A 5,695-nucleotide genomic window follows, 5' to 3' on the forward strand; every position below is an offset into this window, starting at 1 on the left:
TGTGTTTTATTAAATTTTACCAACTAGGTGAGCTAACTAGTTACAAATCAATGAACTATAAGTTAAAGTATCAAGGCCATCATTGCCAGTACTCTTCTCACACAAAGTCGTCACCTTCGATGGATTTTCTCTTGTTGTTGGTGTAATATAAAGAAATATGCCAGGCTAAAAGTGGTGAGAAGGATTTCAGGCTCTGGATTTTCTCTTAGTTTAACTAGTAAAGTGGACAGTGACAATAACACGGCTACGAGACCTGACTTTATTCTCGTGCACCATTTATTATTATTTAGGATGACACAAGATTACTGTGACACAATAAGAATCTGTAAACAATGTAATATCTTAATTCCAATATATTTAATCAATAAATCCTTACAATTCTTTAGGATAGTAATCTGTAAGATCCCTTAACCAACAATAACTCCACAGGGAACCGGAAGTAGGAAGCATGCTTTGAAGCACACTGTGGAATGCCTCTGGTGGGGCTGCATTCCATTCTGAAGTGTACTTCACAGGGTGCTCCCTACTCGCTGCTCCCTGTTCAGGTAATGTCAGTTAAGGGAACTTCCCTCGACAAAATTCCACCATTTGAAACACTGTAGACTTCATGTCCTCCTTGCGTTACCATGGTAACATAATCACCTCAGGTTACCTGTCACTGCTGCTATAGAGCATTCTACTGAATAACTCGTAAATAAACTACTTAATTAATTTACAAGAATTATTTAATCCTCAATATATACTGTATGTGAATTTCTTTTCAAGCTCCTTTGTTTTGCGCTCCAGCAAGGCGCAATGACTGATGGGAAATTTATCATTACCTCACTTCCGGTGAAGTAAAAATCCGTTTTTCTTTTGTTCCCAACACCACTCACATTTTAGGAAAACAGGAGCTGTCTGTCTCTCTCACACACACGTGAGTGACCTCCAGCCTAGCAAGGATGAAGTTCTGCACAAACCTCATAATCTACTATTAAATGTTTTTAAGTCTGACTACAATAATTTGAGCATTTGCACAATGTCAGCCTACAAATCCTCCAGATAGCTTACTATTTAGTGAAGATGTAGGCTACACTTAACATTTTCATTGTAAATTCCATTGGCTATCATTATTCTTCGTGCGTGTGGGCCTGCGTGTGGGCCTACGTGTGTCTACCTAGAAATCCGATAGTCAGCCATGTCATTTATACAGCTCTGGGGGTTTATTTGTTGTACTGCGTCAAGATTGACAACAATTTCAATCAATCGTGACAGACATAAGACCACTCGTTAATTTGATTTGATGGTAATGTAGCCTAGCCTAATGGGCAGATGGTTCATTTGCGAGTAGCAACTAGGTAGGCTAGTGGTGAAGGTTGTCGATCAAATGCACGAGTGACACACACAAACACACACACCACATAAAAGCCCTCTGTCTTCCCTACATAAATGTCCCTCCCTTCACTCTGCCAACATTTCGGCTACTTCTTACCGGACTCCTAGCTATTCTGAAGCATTCCTCAATCTGTCCCTGCTGGGTCACGTCTCTCACCACCTCCTCCCCTAAATCAATTTTAATAGCTACTCCTTCTTCATCTGTGTAACTAATGTTGTCGTTACTCTGTTCTACACTCCCTTGTGCCGCTCCGGCAGCCTAAGCACTCTGGACTGCCTCTGCACTGTTGCCTGATGTTGATGGCCCTACACCAGCAGCTGCAATTCTTGTGTGGTGGTGTTTTTTTTTGTGATTTTTCGCACATTTTGCTGCTTCCACTTCTGAGCTTTTGCGGCTTTTCTCCCGCAGCTCCGCTCCACCCTCCTTGCTCTTCTCTTTTTTTCTGGTTTATCCATCGTTATAGACGGACTTATCTCAAACTCCGGTCAAACTCTAAATACTCTTCAGTATATTCCATCATTAATACGACTTTGATAACGTGCCATAATGTGCTTCCCTACACCGCTGATTTATAAAGACTGCTGCTCAGTGGCGGCGACTAGCGTCTTGAGCTGAAACTATGATTAGAATGATTTAAGGTTGGTCCAGACCAACCTTATGAACTTGTGACTTACCTAAGAGATACTTAGCATACAAACGTTACGGGAATCGCGCCAAAATGTTTAGAGACTTAAGACAACTTTAGAACTACGTAGCGATAAGAAGCTTTTGGAAACCGGGCCCTGGTTACTAAAACACTGATCACTGCGGTGAAGTTGGTTTGAAGTTGGATGTTGGATATTCGCACTCCGGCTTCCCGATTCTGATTTGTGGTGGACTCGACCACAATTATTTATTTATTTTAATAACTTTCAGGTCTATTTTAAAATGTGTGGCAACATGTCCTGCAGTGGGCACACCTTTTCTTTTTATTATTAATTATTAGCACTTTGAATATTTATGAATAATTTTAATTAAAAAATATTAATGATTTTATTTTAATAATTTCCAGGTCAACGGACAGGTTCAGAAAATTCTTTGTCCCCAAAGCCATTCGGCTCTTTAACATCTCACTACAATGACATGAGAATTATGGACTGGAAGATCATGCTAGGCTAATCTGCTTTTTACATCACGGTGTTACTGTACATGCACAACTCATCTGTTAGCTTCAAGGTCTGCTCAGTCAGTCTAATTATTGCATACTTTGCCATTTTTTATTGACAAACTTCACTGTCACTTTGATGCTGCTCTTTGCACAATTAATACTGCACTGTTGTCACTTTTCCACATATAAAATTACACATCATGACTGAACTGCAATTAACCAATTTTTTATTTATTTATATGCTTTATTTATATACTCCATATATATCTTGCAGTGTTTGTTCTTAGATTTTCATTGCACTAGTACCTTCCATACCTTCCCCACACGTTCCATCCATCCATCCCTAGACATAAAAAAAATAAAAGAAAGTAAATATTTTGTTAAATAGCAAAGATTAAACTAAATAAGACTATTAATTAAGTGTGTAATAGGATTGATACTAAATGAAAAATTACAAAGCTGTCCATAAAGATATGGTATGGGTACAGTGGCCCAGAAGAGCAAATCATCTTTCCCGTATATGTGTGTGTTTTTTCCCGTGTAAATGTCTGCTCTTTCCCGTGTGAGAACTCTTTCTCCAGTATTTTGCAAGCTAAAAGCTAAAGCTAATGCGCAAAGGACTATGGGAGTGGGGTCAAAACGCAACTGAACACGGAACCTTTCCAGATATCAGCTCCAGCACTCAACATCATGGAGTATACAGTGAATTATAGCGTGATAAAGTTATAATTTTCACTAAATTTTCAACTGCACACACTTACCAGGTAATGTTTAATATATATAACTAATCAGATTTTACTGTTTTAGGCACTAATGATAACTTTGTAGCAGTGTTAATACTATTGGAGTGTTTGGGGGAAATGCCGAGCCGAGTGTAAATGGCAGTGATTAAAAGGAATATTATCTCATTTAGACCATTAAACACTGATGTAAACCATCAGCTCCATGGAATCTCTGTAATATACATCCACATATGGATTTATAAGCAAGCTAATATCACTATGCTAACTGCTGGCGCTTAGCATGGGGAAACTAGCTTGTTTATTAATATATATTAGTTTAATAGTGTATTTGGACACATATACGTGATGTAAACAGTTAGCTCCATTGTTTCTGTAAAATGCCTGTCCGAATATGGATCTATAAGCAAGTTAATATAATTATGCTAAGCGCTAGCTTACTAACAGATAGCAGATTACAATGTATGTAACAGTCAAGAAAAGGGGCTTTTGTTCAGGTTCTATCTATTCTATTATAAAGTCATTAAATATATGTTTATACTCCTTATAATATGTATGATTGTGTGTTTTTCTTCTCACAGTGAACTGTGTGTAAATCATCAACTGCCTGTGTATCAGCTGATTTCTACTCCAGCTTTACATCCTGAGCAGAAGGTGAGTGCTCAGAAGTATTTACCTCTCTTTTCAAGAACACCACTGAGCACATCTTAATCAGGGGACAGGGACACATTTCTCTTCATGGACATGATGTGTGTGTTAATGAATGGTGGAGATGGGGCCAAATTTTGCAGCAATCCTTAATAGCAAAACAAAATAATTGGTTTTAATACACAGCATTACTAAAAGCTTGCATTCTATGAAATTTTGTGTGCGTGCCTGCCTGCGTGTGTCAAACTGATGTCATATGATGTCAAACATCATGAAGTGATATTAACTTGCTTATAAACCCATATGTGGATTTATATTACAGAGATGCCATGGAGCTGCATAGTAACACCATGAAGTCTTTTTACTAGACACTTATAATAACATGTCTTTATTTCTCCCCTGTTGTAGATTGTCGTGGAGAAGACGGACCCTTGATGCTCTGCCTTTTTGCACCACTAATACATACATGTATTTTATTAATTTGTAAATGAAGTCTTTAATATAATTTATAGTTGAGTATTTATTTCTAGTTTGCTTATTATTTAGCAAAACAGTTAAAGTGCATGTAAAGCATTGCTGCGAATGACACTGAATAAAATCAGATGTTACTCCACTCTGTGTGAGGGTACAGGCTTATATACAGTATGTGATTTTAGCATCAATAATGTTTTTCTGCTAACTAAAGCACGCTGACTTGGAGATATTAGTGACATCTCTGTTTCAGTTCGAACAACATATTCCATAATATTTATGAATACATTAATCCCATATGTTCAGCAGTTAAAACAGAGGTTCTTAAACATTTTACAGCGAAGGACTCCTTCAACTGTAAAACAAACACTTCTGCATACATTTACTTATAGTGCATTTCCAAAAATACATTTTTATGTTATTCAAAAAATAAAACTTTTTGTTTTTATTTAAATGATTACTGCTTACACCTCCATAAAAATCTAGTATGTCAAAATATTAGAATATTTCACTTCAATCATGGGGAAGACTGCTGACCTAACAAGTTGTCCAGAAGATGATCATCTACACCTTCCAGAAGGGGTGTAAGCCCTCAAGGTCAAACTTTACCACCAACTATTTACTATAGTAGCAACTTATATCTATGTACTGTGAATGTATGTTCAAGAATAAGAGTATCATAAATTGGCAAATAATTAAAATAAACATGTAAGCAATGAGTGTGAAATTTGAAATACAGTTTATCTCAAAAAATTAGAATGCTATGCAAGCGTTTAAAAAAGACAGAAAACAGGGAAACGTCATACACATAAAAAGAAAGAAAAAAATCATAGACCACAAGGGGAAAATTGTACATTTACGAGAGAAAAAAAATCATACACTCACATGGGAAAAATACTATACTTACATGGGAAAAAGTACAAATTTTCAAGGGAAAAGTTATATAAGTACATGGGAAAAAGCACACATTTACAGGAGAAAAATAATATACGTACATGGGAAAAAGTACACATTTACAAGGGAAAAAGCACACATTTACAAGGGAAAAAAAACACATTTATATGGAAAAAAGCACATTTATAAGGGAAAAAAAAGCACATTTATAAGGGAAAAAAAAGCACATTTATAAGGGAAAAAGCATACATTTATATGGGGGGAAAAAAGCACATTTATAAGGGAAAAAGCATACATTTAAAAGGGAAAAAAAGCACATTTATAAGGGAAAAAGCACACATTTTTAAGGGAAAAAGCACACACACACTTACAAGGGAAAAAGCATATATTATCAAGGGGGACTTTTTCTCTTGTAGGTAT

The 5,695-nt window shown here is 36.4% G+C and overlaps 1 long non-coding RNA gene across 1 annotated transcript; it reads left to right on the plus strand.

The window, feature by feature from the left end:
• The first annotated feature begins 3,196 nt into the window (after positions 1-3,196).
• On the plus strand, positions 3,197-4,362 carry LOC128507268 (uncharacterized). Its single transcript, XR_008355798.1, has 3 exons — positions 3,197-3,286; positions 3,844-3,916; positions 4,319-4,362. It is a non-coding gene; the product is annotated as an uncharacterized LOC128507268 (long non-coding RNA).
• The last annotated feature ends 1,333 nt before the right edge of the window (positions 4,363-5,695 follow it).

This window comes from Clarias gariepinus, chromosome 2 (assembly GCF_024256425.1).
Source record: "Clarias gariepinus isolate MV-2021 ecotype Netherlands chromosome 2, CGAR_prim_01v2, whole genome shotgun sequence".
Classification (NCBI taxonomy): domain Eukaryota; kingdom Metazoa; phylum Chordata; class Actinopteri; order Siluriformes; family Clariidae; genus Clarias; species Clarias gariepinus.